Source organism: Tursiops truncatus, chromosome 3, assembly GCF_011762595.2.
Source record: "Tursiops truncatus isolate mTurTru1 chromosome 3, mTurTru1.mat.Y, whole genome shotgun sequence".
NCBI lineage: Eukaryota > Metazoa > Chordata > Mammalia > Artiodactyla > Delphinidae > Tursiops > Tursiops truncatus.
The window spans coordinates 14,900,591-14,918,067 of record NC_047036.1 but is presented as its reverse complement, the minus strand read 5'-3'; positions in this window follow the sequence as shown (position 1 = coordinate 14,918,067).

Sequence of the window (17,477 nt, the reverse complement as noted above, 5' to 3'; positions counted from 1 at the left end):
CCAAACTGAGAATCAAATACAGGAAAATTATAAATTATTTTTAAATATTAAAATATTTTGAATTACTTTGTAAAATTGGCTTTAATGTGATCATTAAAATCTATTTGATTTATCAGGAGAATGATGAGATAAGTAGTTGAACTTAAAAGCTTGATGATGTGGGCTTCCCTGGTGGCGCAGTGGTTGAGGTTCCGCCTACCGATGCAAGGCACACGGGTTCGTGCCCCGCTCCAGGAAGATCCCACATGCCGCGGAGCGGCTGGGCCTGTGAGCCATGGCCGCTGAGCCTGCACATCCAGAGCCTGTGCTCTGCAACGGGAGAGGCCACAACAGTGAGAGGCCCGCGTACCGCAAAAGCTTGATGATGAATAAGAGCTTTAGAGCTTCTCATTTGAAATGTAATAAATAGATTACTAATTTTAAAAATAAAGTAGTTCTAAAAACAATAAAAATAAAGCAGTTCTGAACTAATCTTTCCTGTGCTTCAAAATATGCACACTTTATGAAAAAGCTCACATTGTTATAAATGAGTTAAACAAAAAGTTGTTGGAGTAATGTTATTTTGAATAAAGAAGAAGAGGAATAGTGAGAATGAGAGGCCAGTATTGGGTGAAGAAAGTGAACCCCAGTGTGGAAATGGAGTCAACATTATTTGTACCACATATACTCAGCCCAACAATTTCAGCTGTAAGTTACCGTGGACAGTTGCCCTATATATTGTCAACAGTTCACCTCAAGTGCCAGCCATATCTCCACTATGCTGCTCAGGAATTTTTTGCAAAGTCATAGGACTTTGCTATAAAACTAAAACAAAAATATAGACTATGATACAGCCAGGGACCACCCTCAACTAATTGGAAGATGTGAATTAGTTGCTAAATGTCTCCTCAACCTCCTATTCATCCTTGGGATAAATCTTTAGAGGCTCCAATATGGCAGTAATCAACAAAGCTGCCATTTCCTTCTACCATGTCTTACTTTCTTCTGCCTCCTGGGATCACCTTTCAAATAAACTACTTGTCCTAAGTCCTGTCTCAGGCTCTGCCTGGGATGAAATGCAAAGGCAGGACAGTATATAGAGATACTCTCAAGAAGATTTCCACTTCTAACCAAGCTGAAGGAACAGTGACTGGATTTACACGCCTAGTTGACACAACCAAAAACTGAACAAGAAACAAGAGTTTTCAAGATATTAAACATTAGACAATGAAAGACAGTCATCCCTAATGTATGAGAAATAAATGAAGTGAGACGTACAGTCACCCTAGTTTACAAAATTCAATCTATGTGGTCCTCTTACTGCATCTCACCTGTCCTCAGAGCCACAACCCCTCAAAATTCCCCAGGTGTGTTCCCTAATAACATGGAACGTTTGTTTTTCACAATAAAATTTATGTTATTTAGGAAATTACCAATAAATGCCTGAAATGTTCTATAATAATTTTCTAGATGTTTCTTCCTATATCCATCCAGTTGTATGATTGTTCAGCCATGAGAATGGGATTCTTCCATTGATGGCATTTTTGTTTCCTTACCTGCAGCTTTTGGAGGGGAATTCTCAGTAATTTTGTTAATACCTAATCAATAACATTTACTGAGCCCTTATCATCTTCCAGGCCCTTTGTAGTAGTACTTCCAAGTATTTTGTAGATATTAATCCCCCTTGAAAGAGATGACATTATTTTCATTTTCTAGAATATAATACCAAGAGACAGAGAGGTTAAGCTAAAACGGGATTCAAATCTGGGGAGTCTGGATCCAGAGGCCACACTTAAAACTGCAACACAGGTTGATTCATTGAATCCCTTCAAAACCATGGCTCTAATAACCAGTAACAGTCATATATCCTCACTCCTTCCCCCCAGATCTCCTTATTTAGATGCCTCTTCTAAAGCAATTAGGATGAAGGACACATTCTTTTTGTTTTTTCCTGTGGTCTCAGGGAAAATATTTTCTTCTTTCAGGTCCTAATAATACTGAAGTTGTTCTCTGACACTTTTAAAGGTTTTTTTTTTTCTTTGTTTGTTTTTAGTTTTGTGTTTATTTGAAACATTTTTTTATTTCTTTTTGATAGATGTCCTTCTGCTATTGTTCTGTCAATGAAATTCCTAAAGGAAAAGAACTCTGGTCATAATATTTCTTTCATGATTGGGGGAGGAGACACTCTGAATTTATAATTATTTCTTTCAGAATTTTTCTCTCTCTTCATCCATGTGGTTACTTCAGCATATCCAAGTCCTCTGTGCTTTAATGTATAAATAAAATGACTCAGGTCCAATAAGAGGGGTTGGTTAGGGGATAAATTTCACCTGATTATCTATAGCTTCCAACTCAGACCCCTGACTCTCCTGATTTCCCCAACTCACTTTAACTTTTCTCTAGCAACAGTACCTTCCATTCACCCTGCGATTACCTGATGTCATACACAGTCACTTTCAATCTTGATTTCTGGCAAACATCACTCTCATGAGGCAGTTTTGAGAAACTGACTTTTATTGAAGATTCAGGGAGTAACACTAGAGCCTAAAGTTACAAAGATTCCTCACTTATAGGATTTCTCCTAGGCTTCGATGTGTCAATGTGAGCTGTGTGTTGGGTGGGGAGAAGGTCTTGTGTTAATAATACTGCTTAGTACATAATTGAGATACTCCTTCTGAGTTTCTTTACCTGGAAGTTTCTGCCATGTGGTCACTGTGTTTAGACCTCAAGAAATTCTAGGGCAATGCCTGATACATGGTGGGTCTGTAATAATTCTTGGATGAAACTAAAAAGACATCATGAATGAATGAATGAATAAGTAAATAAATAAACTGAAGGAAGAATCTGAGTTTCCTGCAGCCCACTTCTGTTTTAGATTTATAGGTTCCCTTTAAGAACTGTGATTTTTATGTATGAAAACTATGATCATTTTCCTGTAAGATAACTCTTCCATTTCTCTGTAGTTTGAAAAACAGATGGACTTTCATTGCAGAGTGGAAGCATCATACTTACAATTGGCAATTATCTCACCCTCCATTTAGGGTAAATATGAGTTGGAATAGAAGATATTTAGCCATGGAAGAGCAAGAATGTGAACTATTTAAGTATGGAAGGGAAAGTAATAACTTCCACAAACTGAGATGTGGAGAACAGAACACACTCTGTCTCTCAAGTCCTCTGTGGAATTGGATGGCTGGGACTATTAGTGTGATTAGAGGAGACTCAAGCCCACAGGGAAGTCTCTGCTGGTCATGAAGTTAATTGGTAGCATCTACTTACAATAGCCAGGATACTTACTGATGTATTTTTCACAGAATCATGAAGTCATTTCCAGCTCTACTTGTTTTTCTCCTCACAAGAGAAGTGTAGAGATATGACCCCAATTGTTAATGTTACTAATTAAGAATAGGCAGCTAATGTGCAGACTTACCCTTGTTTATATTAACATTTGTAAGCAACGTGGATCGATCTCAACCCCTTACAAGTTCTTCTTATTAGAGAGGAAAAAATAATAAAAGTTTTAGCATCATATTTTCTATTCCAAATCACAATAAACATTCACTATGACACCCAACTTTTAGGCCAACTGTGTATAATAAAATATGTATTTCATAAAAGAAAGGAGACTATGGCACATCTTGAGGATGTCTCACCTATTTAAGTATCTTTTATGGTTACGTGTGCACAAATATTGTTAAAGCCTGAAAAGAATGTACACTATGTCAGGCCCTCCTCTTCCATTTGACGAAGGACCAATAGAAGCTTAGGGAAAAGGAATAAATCTCAGCTAACTTCATCCAGAGTATACTCTACATTCTGTATTCACATTGTAAAAACAGCTATAGGAGAAGGGCAAATTCTAACAGAAATTTGAAGAAGATTAAAAAATACAAATTACTAAAAAATTCCTAAAACATCAACTTTCTATAAAGCTTCAATGAAGCAATCTATGAGAGTAACTTTTTCTATGAAGGTACTCCCATAGATTAATGAGGAAAAGAGGTAGTGTAAGCATGGATATTCTCCAGATTTTTCTGGCACTGAGAGCCCCATAAACCCAACTTCCTGACAATTACTGTTGAACCCTGTAGGAAAGAGAGTTCCCAATTTCTTTTAAAGTTTGAAGACATTGAACCTGGAAAGAGAAGGTAAATTGGTCATGCTTTCCTTAACAGTCAAGATAATCCAGATTGATGATAAATCAATATTGTGTCCAATTGATTTGGTTGGTTACATGATTGATGATGATAGATAGATAGATCTCAATAAGAAAATCCAAAAAAAGATGTAAGGAAGATGTTGGCCAACTTGGACTTAATGTGATAAAACTGTCAAATAGAATTTTAGTTTAATTCATAAAATCATGTAAACATTTACAAAGACTGTTTACAATGTACAATCTGGCAATTGTGATACTACACCCCTCACTATATCCATGTTAAATTTCTTAGCATCCATATTTGACTCCACCAGGACACCTCGATGGGAATCCAAACCAGCAATTACTGATGTTATTAAAAGCTAACTGGCTTTCCCAAATATATTTTTCTTGCTCAAAATAAAGTCATGGAGAGAGTACTCCATTATGTGGAAGATTCGGGAGGGCAGAAGTGTATCTTCCATTTGGGAGAATCATTTTGGATAAAATATATCCTTACCTTATATTCAGGTATACGTTATAGTTATGAACCCCAAAAAAATGTTTTGGCACCTATTCTTTGGAGAACCTTTTGTTTGGAACCATGGGACAAAGTGAGCCATGCTACCAAAAACATTTAAATGCAAGTGAATATGTTACTATATAAAAAATAGATAATCAATTAAGGACCTACTGCATAGCACAGAGATCTCTACTCAATATTCTGTAATGACCTATATGGGAAAAGAATTTGAAAAGGAATAGATATAGGTATATGTATATATATATATATATATATAACTAACTCACTTTTCTGTCCACCTGAAATGAATATAACATTGTAAATCAACTGTACTCCAATATAAAATAAATTTTAAAAAATAAATTATATACCTACACACATTAAGAAAAAGGCAAGTGGAAGAAATAACCATGACGTGTTAGGTAACTTGATAATGTCTGCATTTTAAGATTTATTGAGTCATCATATTCAATATAAATTGGAAGAGTCAGAGCCTAGGGGTAGGAAAAGCAATTGAAACCAAAATGCATTGGTCCAAGATGAATAGTATGAAATTCTAGACTATGATAGTGAAGGGAAAGGAAAAAGAAAGAACTGAATTTAATTTAAAGTGTAAAAGCAGCAATAATTAGACAGATAACTTATTGGGAATACATAGAGCAAACGAGCAAAAGGCTAACAGGTGTCTGATTTTTCTAGTCTGAGACATTGACATAGCTGCTGTTTTTAATATGAATGAAGGAAACTTGTGTAATAACCTATTAGCACCTCCAATAAGAGTTGGGAATTGATTGTTGGGTTCTGTCACCTCCTGGGAAAAATTGGTCCATTCATAGTGAAAAATTGAGAGGAAGAGATATAAACAAACTCAATTATTTTTCTGTGAAAATAATTGTGCAAAAATGTGAGCTCTAAAAGAAATTTTATTTACTCAGGTTTTTCTAGGTATAATTTACATTTAGTAGAGTTCACCTTTTTTAGATATTCAGTTCAAAGAGTTTTGTACATACCTCCAGCAAAATTGAAATATAATTTCCATTTTTCCAAAATGTTTCTTTATACCACTTTGTAATCAATCTTTTTTCCCCATTTGATTTCTGTCTCTATAGTTTTGCCTTTTCTAAACGATCATATAAATGAAATAATACACCAGTTTTTGTGCATTTTTCTCTTAGTGTAGTGCTTTTGACCTGCATAATGCTGTTGCATGTATTAGTATTTTTTCCTCTTATTGTACTATATAAGTACACCATAATTTGTTTATTTGTTTATCTACCAAGTAGTTGATGGATATTTGCCCTATTTCCATTTTTTTGGTATTTATGAAAAGAGCTACTATAAACATTCATGCATAGAAATTTTTACAGACATATGTTATGTTTTTTGTTTTTTGAGTAAATACCTAGGAGTGATATGCTGGATCAAATGATAAAGATATGTTTGACTTATCAGAAACCACAAAATTATTTTCTAAAATGATTTAAATATTTCAGAAACCTAATTCTAAAACCTAAAACTATACAATTTCCAAAAGAGAACATGGGAGAGAATCTTTATAATTTTAGGTTAGACAAAGATTTTTTAGATAGAAGAGGAAGAGCACCAATCATTAAAAAATTATAAATTAGAGTTAGTCAAAAATAAACTTTTTGTCTTTGAAGGACACTGTTAAGAAAATGGAAAGATAAGCTACAGACTGGGAGAAAATATTTGCAAAACACATACTGATAAAGGATATGTATCCAGACTGTACAAAGAAATCTCATAACTCAATAATAAAACAGCCTGATAAAACTTGGGCAAAATATTTGAATAAATACTCACCAGAGAAAATATATAGATGGAAAATTGGAACATGTAAAGATTTTCAACATTATTAGTTATTAGGGAAATACAAATTAAAACTGTAATTAAATACCACTATATAAATTTTAGAATGCCTATTTTTTTAAGTTTTTATTTTATATTGGAGTATAGTTGATTAACAATGTTGTGTTAGTTTTAGGTGTACAGAAAAGTTATTCAGTTATATATATACATGTATCCACTCTTTTTCAAATTCTTTTCCCATTTAGGTTATTACAGAGTATTGACCAGAGTTCCTTGTGCTATATAGTAGGTCCTTGTTGGTTATCTATTTTAAATATAGTAGTGTGTATATGTCAATCCCAATCTCCCAGTTTATCCCTCCCCCACCTTCCCTCCTAGTAACCATATATTCATTCTCTAATTCTGTGAATCTCTTTCTGTTCTATAAATAAGTTCATTTTTATCATTGTTTTAAGGTTCCACATATAATTAATATCATATGATATTTGTCTATGTAAATGATATCATATGATATCAGTCTCTGTCTGACTGACTTCACTTAGTATGATAATCTCCAGGTCCATCCATGTTGCTGCAAATGGCATTATTTCATTCTTTTTAATGACTGAGTAATATATATGTATATATATACCACATCTTCTTTATAGATATAGATATATATTCTATATATATATATATATTCTATCTAGAATAGATGTATATATTCTATCTATATATACACATGTATATATTCTTTTTAATGGTTGAGATATATATATATATATATATATCACATCTTCTTTATCCATTTCTCTGTCTATGGACATTTAGGTTGCTTCTATGTCTTGGCTATTGTAAACAGTGCTGCAGTGAACATTGAGGTACATGTATCCTTTCAAACCATGGTTTTCTCTGGATATATGCCCAGGAGTGGGATTGCTGGATCATATAGTAGCTCTATTTTTAGTTTCTTAAGGAACCTCCATACTGTTCTCCGTAGTGGCTGTATCAATTTACATTCCCACCAGCAGTGTAAGAGTGTTCCCTTTTCTCCACATTCTCTCTAGCATTTATTGTTTGTAGACTTTTTGATGATGGCCATAGAATGTAGATGGGGATGAAGGGCAACTAGAATGTTTATAAAGCTTGACCTCTTTATATTTTGTTTCTAACAGTGGATTGGTACTTGTGATAGAATCGTCTTCATTTGAGAGATAGGATCTTTTCCTCTATAATATTACTCAGGAACCATCTTTTAGAAACAAGCAGATGAAATTCTCCCATTTTTAGCAGCCTTGTTTGGCATAAAACACTTTTCTGAAGACATTGATAATAGTTGGAAATCAAGTTCCCCCTAACTACTGTCTATAATAAATATATTCAGCCTGAAAGAGAAATGGAGACAGAGACAGAGAGGGACAGATAGAAAAAGAAAGAGAAAGTAGGAAGAGAGGCAGGCAGAGAGGAAAGCAGTAAATGAGAGAGAGACAGAGAAAAATAGATTACATCCTAGCCAAGATGCTAACATTGGAATTTTGAACCTGTGGTTCTGAACCCTCAAAATACAAAAGGGAAAATTTAAAGTTTTAAAACTCTGTCACTGTTATAGATTGTCTTATATCCAGAATGATACCATTTGAGATTTACTATTTTTCAATTATCTTTTCTACATCAGATCTTTGGGATACAGATATTTAGTGTCTGTCTCTCCTCAATACATTGAGTAATAATTGCATGCTCAAAAAGGCAAGTTAAGGCCTCTTTATTGTATGGATATCAAACACTGAAATCACTAAATTAAGAGTTCTGATTAAAAGACTCCTTTTCTATATACTTAACGCTCATCAAAATAAACGCTTCTGCCTGAACTGAATTTGGCAAGAGCTGTTTGTTTGGTCAGTTATATAACCCTCCATTTGCTTTGCCTACATATGTCCTACTGACACTCACTGCCAGGCTAAGCAGAATTTAGATCAGGAATTTGCAGAGTCAGTATTAAAAAGCAGCAAGTGAGCAGCAGGTTCAGCTTCTGGTAAAGACCCAGGTCACAGGGGTGGGCCGGGTCAGCCAGGGGTCAAGGAAATACAGAGCCAAGTGGGGCAGATGTCAATTTCCAAGGTAAAGAGCTGGAGCCAAGAAGCCATCCAGAGCCCAGGAAGCCTCCACAATGACACAAGGCAGGCAACAGTTTCTAGAGAGATCGAATTCTGCAGGATTCTCCAGGAAACCTTTATACATTAACATGTCTAAACAAATTCCTATTCTCTAACATTGTAAATATATTATGTTCACTCTAAAACCCTGGGCTTACTGTGGATCTTTCTGCTGTTGCTTTGGTTGCTTATAATGATTATGTTCTCCATTAATGAACACAAATATGGAGAAATAATTTTATTATAATTTTATATCTTCATTGTGCCTTTTTTCAACCAGATAATTGCAAGCTCTTTATATTCATGTAATATTTACTTTCGCTTGTCTATCCTGGTCACATTGGTACATTGCAAGATTAGATACTTGATAAAACATTTTTTGACTAAATGTTTTCACTCATATTTAGACAGGTAATTTTATATAGGAAAACAGAGGTGTATTAGGAGACAGTTTAAATTCCAGCATTTTCTCAGCATAGCTTGAGATTTTATTTAAATTTTATGAACCTCGGTTGCCACATCTGCAAAATATAGCTAAATAAATATAGCTACCTGAACATAGGAGATTAAACCAACATATTATCTCATAGCCATAAAAATTGAATAGACATTTTGGAAGAATAGGAGAGTTCTACATTGGATTTGAAGGAATTGAATTCTCAGTCCTGAGTCTTCCAATATGGAGCTGTAGGAAATATAGAAAGCATTTATATATAATTGCATTTCCAGAGACTGAAAAAAGAAGGCTTCAGAACAAACAGAGCCATTAATCCCACCCGTATCAATGAGCTGCATAATAAATTGTTCTCCATCACTGTGGAACCACAGATCTTGGACATAATTTATGTTAACTCTATGACTTACATTAATATTGTCAAACCAAAACCTGATGTATGAGACTTTAGAATGCCCTAGAAAGAAATTCCTGGAAGAAGGAGAGCATATAGAAAAATCAAATTAATTGTTACAGGAACCCAATTTCACATCCCAGTTTTGTGATGACATGTTGATCTAGATACATATCTTCTTTCCTAGGTACTTTTTTAATAGTACATGTAAGAAAAATGAAGGGAAAGAAATAAAGACATTATACAAGAGACATGTACTATCAATGGAAAAATATGGAAAATTCCTTGACATCAAGTGGATAACACTCATTACGGAACTCAAGCAGAGGAAAGTTATCCTAAGGAATAAGTGTAATATATTTTTCAACAAAATAACCCAAAATTTAGGGTTGAAAGAGGAAGTGACAGGGAGGCCATGTGGAAAACTGTAGAGAAATGTCAAGAGTTCTGTCCTCCCTAGCCATATCTGACTGTAGCATTTACAACATGTTTGGATTTGGCTTGGAAGGGTCACTAAGAAAAGAGGAAATTTTGCCAAAGCAGACTTTGATTGGTGTTAGGAGAGGGAGAAAAGATACATAGTTCTCCAGCTAACTTCCAGCCACAATGCACATGCAGGATAAAATGATTAAACACAGCCATAAGATCTCCAGAAACTGTAATATTTACAGTAAATCCTTCCCTACACTCTTACCACTGGCAACTAAAATTCAGGCTAGAAACTAATACTTCTAATATCCCATCAGAAGATGGAAGTTTGGTGGGTTTAGAAAGTAGAAACCAGGAAGCAAACCACAGAACCTTAACAACTCTACCACAGCCAGGAAAAGAATGGCTTCTCAAGGCATTGGTGTCTGATTTTTCCATAGTGAAGAAAATAAAAACAAAACAAAAAACCTAAAGTGCTGATATAGCTTAAAAAATGTGCCTTGGAGCAATGCAAATTGATTTTGTAACAGAGAGAAAAAGGTAGCCCATCTACCTGGTGACAGAGCAACATAAACTCTTCTCAGTGCTTTATCGAGGAAGTCCACACCAGCTGCAATATAGGGATCTATGCCATCAATTCAAAAAATAGGCACTATTATTGGATAATGTGACATTGGAGGACTCTTATATACTGAGAAGACGCTCAAACAAAGACAATAAGTTCACTTTCTCTAACGAAAACAGGTTAATATAGAAAAGCAGAGGGAATATTAGTATTCACAGTAGAAACTGACAACATATTGCATTGCATCCATAAATCAAGAGCAAGATACTATCACAAATAAATCAAAAACGGAATCAAAGGAATTTAAAACCATAAGTGCTGAAATGTTAAAACATTCAGTCTAAGCAGAGAAATACATAATGGATATAGAAATTTCCTTCGTCTATTTTTTTTTGAACATCTTTATTGGAGTATAATTGTTTTACAATGGTGTGTTAATTTCTGCTTTATAACAAATGAATCAGCTATACATATACATATATCCCCATATCTCTTCCCTCTTGCATCTCCCTCCCTCTTGCCTTCCCTATACTACCCCTCTAGGTGGTCACAAAGCACGGAGCTGATCTCCCTGTACTATGCAGCTGCTTCTCACTAGCTATTGGTTTTACGTTTGGTAGTGTATATATGTCCATGCCACTCTCTCACTTTGTCCCAGCTTACCCATCCCCCACCCCCACCGTGTCCTCAAGTCCATTCTCTAGTAGGTCTGCATCTTTATTCCCATCCTGCCCCTAGGTTCTTCATGACCATTTTTTTTTTTTTTTAGATTCCATATATATGTGCTAGCATACTGTATTTGTTTTTCTCTTTCTGACTTACTTCACTTTGTATGACAGACTCTAGGTCCATCCACCTCACTACAAACAACTCAATTTCATTTCTTTTTATGGCTGAGTAATATTCCATTGTATATATGTGCCACATCTTCTTTTTTTTTTTTTTGTGGTATGCAGGCCTCTCACTGTTGTGACCTCTCCCATTGCGGAGCACAGGCTCCGGACACACAGGCTCAGCGGCCATGGCTCATGGGCCCAGCTGCTCCGCGGCATGTGAGATCTCCCCGGACCGGGGCATGAACCTGTGTCCCCTGCATCGGCAGGAAGACTCTCAACCACTGTGTCACCAGGGAAGCCCTGTGCCACATCTTCTTTATCCATTCATCTGTCGATGAACACTTAGGTTGCTTCCATGTCCTGGCTATTGTAAATAGAGCTGCAATGAAGATTGTACATGACTCTTTTTGAATTATGGTTTTCTCTGGGTATATGCCCAGTAGTGAAATTGCTGGGTCACATGGTAGTTCTATTTTTAGTTTTTTAAGGAACCTCCATACTGTTCTCCATAGTGGCTCTATCAATTTACATAAGGAGACAAAAGACCTGTATGCAGAAAACTATAAGACACTGATGAAAGAAATTAAAGATGATACAAATAGATGGAGAGTTATACCATGTTCTTGGATTGGAAGAATCAACATTGTGAAAATGACTATACTACCCAAAGCAATCTACAGATTCAAAGCAATCCCTATCAAACTACCACTGGCATTTTTCACAGAACTAGAAGAAAAAATTTCACAATTTGTATGAAAACACAAAAGACCCCGAATAGCCAAAGCAATCTTGTGTAAGAAAAATGGAGCTGGAGGAATCAGGCTCCCTGACTTCAGACTATACTACAAAGCTACAAAGCTATCAAGACAGTATGGTACAAAAACAGAAATATAGATCAATGGAACAGGATAGAAAGCCCAGAGATAAACCCATGCACATATGCTCACCTTATTTTTGATAAAGGATGAAAGAATATACAATGGAGAAAAGACAGCCTGTTCAATAAGTGGTGCTGTAAACTGCACAGCTACATGTAAAAGAATGAAATTAGAACACTCCCTAACACCATACACAAAAATGAACTCAAAATGGATTACCTTCTTCTTGAATAGAGTGTGAGTCTCTCATTCTATGAAAAACCTATTCCACTACATGTTTTCTGTAGTCAATCTCCCCAGAAATGTTAAATGGCAGGAACAGTAAAAAATATATATATATATTTTAATTAAGTATAATAGATTTAAAAATCTGATTTTAAAAATACTAAGAAAATAGCAACCTTCTTGCAACCATTCCCAAGAATATATAGATGAGAAAAAAATATATAAATTAGAAAAAAGTAATCATAGAGACAAAGAGGGTTAAAATGTTGTAGAGGAATAAAGTATAACATTATACCAATAAATTTATAAATACAAATATATTATTGGAAAAAATAAATAACCAGCATCACCTAACAAAATACTATTGAGAAATCCTACAAAAACCAATAAGAAAAGCACCTGACTCATAACTTTATAGGTAGGTTTGGGCAAAGGGTCAAGTTTTTATTTTACTCCAGAGCATAGAAAACATGAGACCCTTCAAACATTTTTTATGAAGCTGTTATAACTCTAATGTTCAATGAACAAAGATGGCATAAAAACTATGATACATCAACATCACATACATATACATGATTTATTAATATCTTAAAGGTATTAGTTCATAAAATCCAACAGAAGTAAAATAATACTTTACCAAGAATAGTGTTCATTTGTTCCAGGAAGATAAGAGTAGTACAATATTGAGAAATCTAGTGATGTAATTTATTGTGTTACACATTAATGGAGAATGCTAAAATAAGGCATTTAACAAAATTAAGCATTCATTACTAATCAACACCTACACTTATCATTTCTATTATTAATTGATGTTCAATAAGCCCTTGTCAGTGCAATTTGTTAAGAAAGATGTTAGCTGTATAAATTTTGAAAGGAAAGAATAAATATTATATGAAAATCATCTAACTAGAAGGCCAAAATGTATTAAGTGAAAAATATTAGAATAGGGTTTTACTAGGTTGCCAGATTTTTAAAAAGTAAATGCAAAAATCAATAGCACTTAATTTAGGTAACAATTATCAATTATATCATATTAAAATATTTTTAAACTCTATGTAAAATCTAAGGTTAGACCTAACATGAAATACACAGTTCTAAGACAAAAGGCAAAAAAAATAATGCAAAAGAATTTTTAATAAATGAAAGGATAGATTTCTGTACAGTGAAACACCCAATATTATGAAAATACCATTTGTCAAATATTTATATAAATTCAGTGTGGGTTCAATCAAAATTGCTGCCATATTTTCTAGAAATATTTTTATCTTTCTTGTTCTGAAGTTCACCTCCAATAGTAAATCATTGGCATTAGCAATAAAACACTGATTTTTAAAAAGGTTGTTTAAAACCTACATCAAATCATGGAAGGTGCCTCTTCAAATCCTCCCATGGCTGGTTCTTGTTTAAATCTGAATTCTTTACCATGGTAAACAAGACTGTATTTTTCCATCTCCTGCATTTTCATCCAGTACTACACATTCCCTCAGAGCTGCAATCTCCTCTTCTCCTGTAGGTAACAAAATAATGACCCCCCCAAAGAGGTCAATATCCTTATTCCTGGAATTTGTGGATATGTTCAGTTATGTGACAAAAGAGATTAAGATTGCAGATGGAATTAAGGTTGCTAATCAGCTGACCTTTTCAAGAAGCACCTTGTCTAAAGCAGCCTTGTGACACTCCATCTTATTAGCTTTATAGAATTTAGCACAATTTGTAGTACATTTTTCCTTTATTTGCTTGTTACAATCCATCTTCTTAACTAAGTTCCATACAAGCAAGGGCCTTATCTTTCTTGCTCTATGCTACATTTCCAGATCCTCACACAGTGCTTAATACATGTAAAGAACTGAGTAAATGAATGAATATACTATGAAGTCACAGTAATAAAATCATATGATAATGACACAAAATATGTAGAGATCAATAGATAAGAGCTCAGAGCCAGGAGAAAAGACTTATGAAACTACAGAATATAATAGAGATTTTATTTAAAATCTGTGAGTTAAACAGTGGAATAGCTAATGTATTGTATATAGAAATTAAAGCAACCATCTTCTAAAGTTTTACATAATCTCTTGCTATGCTCAAAAATAAAATCCAGATAAACTGAAGACGTAAGTGTAAAAACAAAAAGAATACTTTTATAACTTTAAAATGAAAAAGGCCTTTCTAATAATGACATGAAACCCAGAAACCATTAAGAGAAAAGATTGATTCATTTGAGAACCTAATAATTTAAATGCTCTAAGAGCAAATAGCCCCATAAAACAAATTAGAAAACTCCATAAACAAAATTATAAAACAGTGGAAGAAATTTTTCTGAATTCAGCAGAAATATATTAACAGTCCTAGTTTTAAAAATGGAAAAGAACATGAACAATTCACAGGCTTTCTAATAAACATGAAAAGACCTGCAAAAAGCAATTCACAGAACTAGCCATTAAACAAGTAGTAAGATGACAAACCTTAAATGATAAATAAATGTAGAACAATGAGATATTTTTCACGCATCAGAGTGGCAAAGATCAAAATATTTAACCAGTTGAATATAAGTGGGACAAAGAATTCTCAACTAATTAAAGAGGATCAATTGGTACAGCATATTTTCTTTTATATTAGAGTATAGTTGATTTACAATGTTGTGTTAGTTTCAGGTGTACAGCAAAGTGATTCAAAAGTGATTCAGATATATATATGTATATGTATAAATAGTATATGTATGTATATATATATATATATATATATATTCCTTTTCAGATTCTTTTCCCATATAGGTTATTACAGACTACTGAGTAGAGTTCCCTGATGCTATACAGTAGGCTCTTGTTGATTATCTATTTTGTATATAGTAGTGTGTATATGTTAATCCTAAACTCCTAACTTATCCCTCCCACCCACATTTCATGTCTTCTCTTTGGATTAACAATTTCACTTTTAGTGATTGCATACAAATTTACTCAAAGTTATGGAAACAGAATACTCATACTCATCACAGGAGTGCTTGTAATTACAAGAAGGAAGGAAGAGCAGAAAGGAAAAAGGAAGGGAAGAAGAGAGAAAGAAAGAAAGCTTAACATGCAATTACAGAGCAGCATATGTAGAAGAAATTTTCCCAGGTTTTCATGCACATATATTGTATAAAAATCTGAAAGAACACATACCAAAATTTTAAGCATGCTTGTATCTGGAGATTTGAAAAGGGAATCAAAAAGACTAGACTAAACATTCTTTTTACGAGTTTTTTTTTTTTTTTCTGGCAATGCAACATCCATTACAAAACCTGTTTAATATACTATCTCTTTGAGTAAGAGAAATTAGTGAATGATAATTATCAAATTTGCGAACGTGAAAACAGTGTAGGACTTCTGAAAATGGCAAAGGAGAATGACCACTAAATTTCCTTAGGAAACTCTATGGACAACAACACTTCCACAAAAATACTCAATTTGGTATCTATTATACAGGAAATTAAGTTAAATTATTTTTTTCTATTTCATAATTGTCATTTTTCTATTTTTCAGATACACATTACTTCCTTTCCTCCACTCTAGTGCCCAAAATGTTTTGGGAAAAAGAGTCAGAATACCAGTTTCACCTTTAGCAAGGAGTTAACCTCATAGGTCAAAATCTAATAAGACAAATCCGACCTACACAAAACTGTTTTGAGGCATTTTTCATGTAAAAATAGTGAAATTGAAACACATTAAACAAGTTCTCTCTGACGTTTAAAATATCCTAGGAACAAGTTGACAATCGTACATATTTAGTCCGGAAGCATAAAGAAACAGTCCCCATGCAACTAAACTTAGACCAGTGGGAGAAAAACACAGCAGACAAATTATCTCCCTCTCTTCCTCCAGAAGGACTGTCATGATACCCAGTAGATCATGCCATCTCTTCAACAAGAGCTCTGCCAAATCAAACATCACTGTCCTGATGCCAAACAATGGCTAGCTCAGTAAACACCCCCTCATCTTTGCTCTCTGCATTTCCTGTCTCACTCCCCTTTTCTCTCTCTTCTGTGTCTCTGAGACTACGCTCTCCATGAAAAGTCCTAATACATAAACATTTGGCTAACACCCTGCTTTCTACAAAAGTATGTTGCCTTTCTAGAGATATGATATAAGATATACATCTGCATGGCTTTCTTCTGTTTAAGATGCAAAAACTAAATTTTCACTAATTAAACTAATTAAGCTATATTGAATTTCATTTCTATGTCTTAATTATCAAAATTCAGCTCTGTGTCCTTAGACAACCCAATTAATTGCTCTGGAATTTAATTTCCTAATTTATAAAATTCATTTTCTCCTTAGTAAACATTTATTTCACTTATGCTATGTTCCTGATGTTTTACTAAATACTATTAATGAAAAGATAAATATTACTAGTCAAGAAACTCAGTATTCTAGATAGACAAATACATCAGAAATCATGATACAATGTGCTAACTGTAGTGACAGAGTTATTTGAAAGATTATGGGTACAAGAGAAGGAGGATCTAATCCAGCCCTAGGGCTTTGAAAAGACTAAAATCTTCCTTGATGAATTAATATCTCTGAAGATTCTTAAAGGCTATGTAATGGTTGAGAAACCATGTTAGAAAGAGCAGTCTAGGCAAAGAGAATAGCATAAGAAAAAAGCCCCTGAAAATAATCTGTTTATGAAATATACAACATATTACTGAAAAAGAAAAGATGAGTAAGGAGGAGACAAAAGTAGACAAAGCTGGTTGTACCTTTAAGAGCTTGGGCTCTACTGAAAATGTCAGGGAGGCAGTGAAGAATCCTAGGTAAAAGAATGACATGGTTGCATTAACTGTTCTTGATAGTCTTTTCTAATTCAAATTCTATGATTCTATAACCCTGCATCCTCCTAATAAGATCGAGATTGAAAATGGCATTTGGTTGAAGTTATAAAGATCCTATGGTAGTTTGCCAGTAACTGTGTATTAAATGAAAATTATTGTTTGGTAATGTAAAATCAATCCCATATGCCTGGTTTCATGAGACCACATCTGGAAGGCTGTTCTTACTTGGGGGCAATATATTTTAAGAAAAATGTTGTTAATCTGACAATATCCAAAAAGTGTCC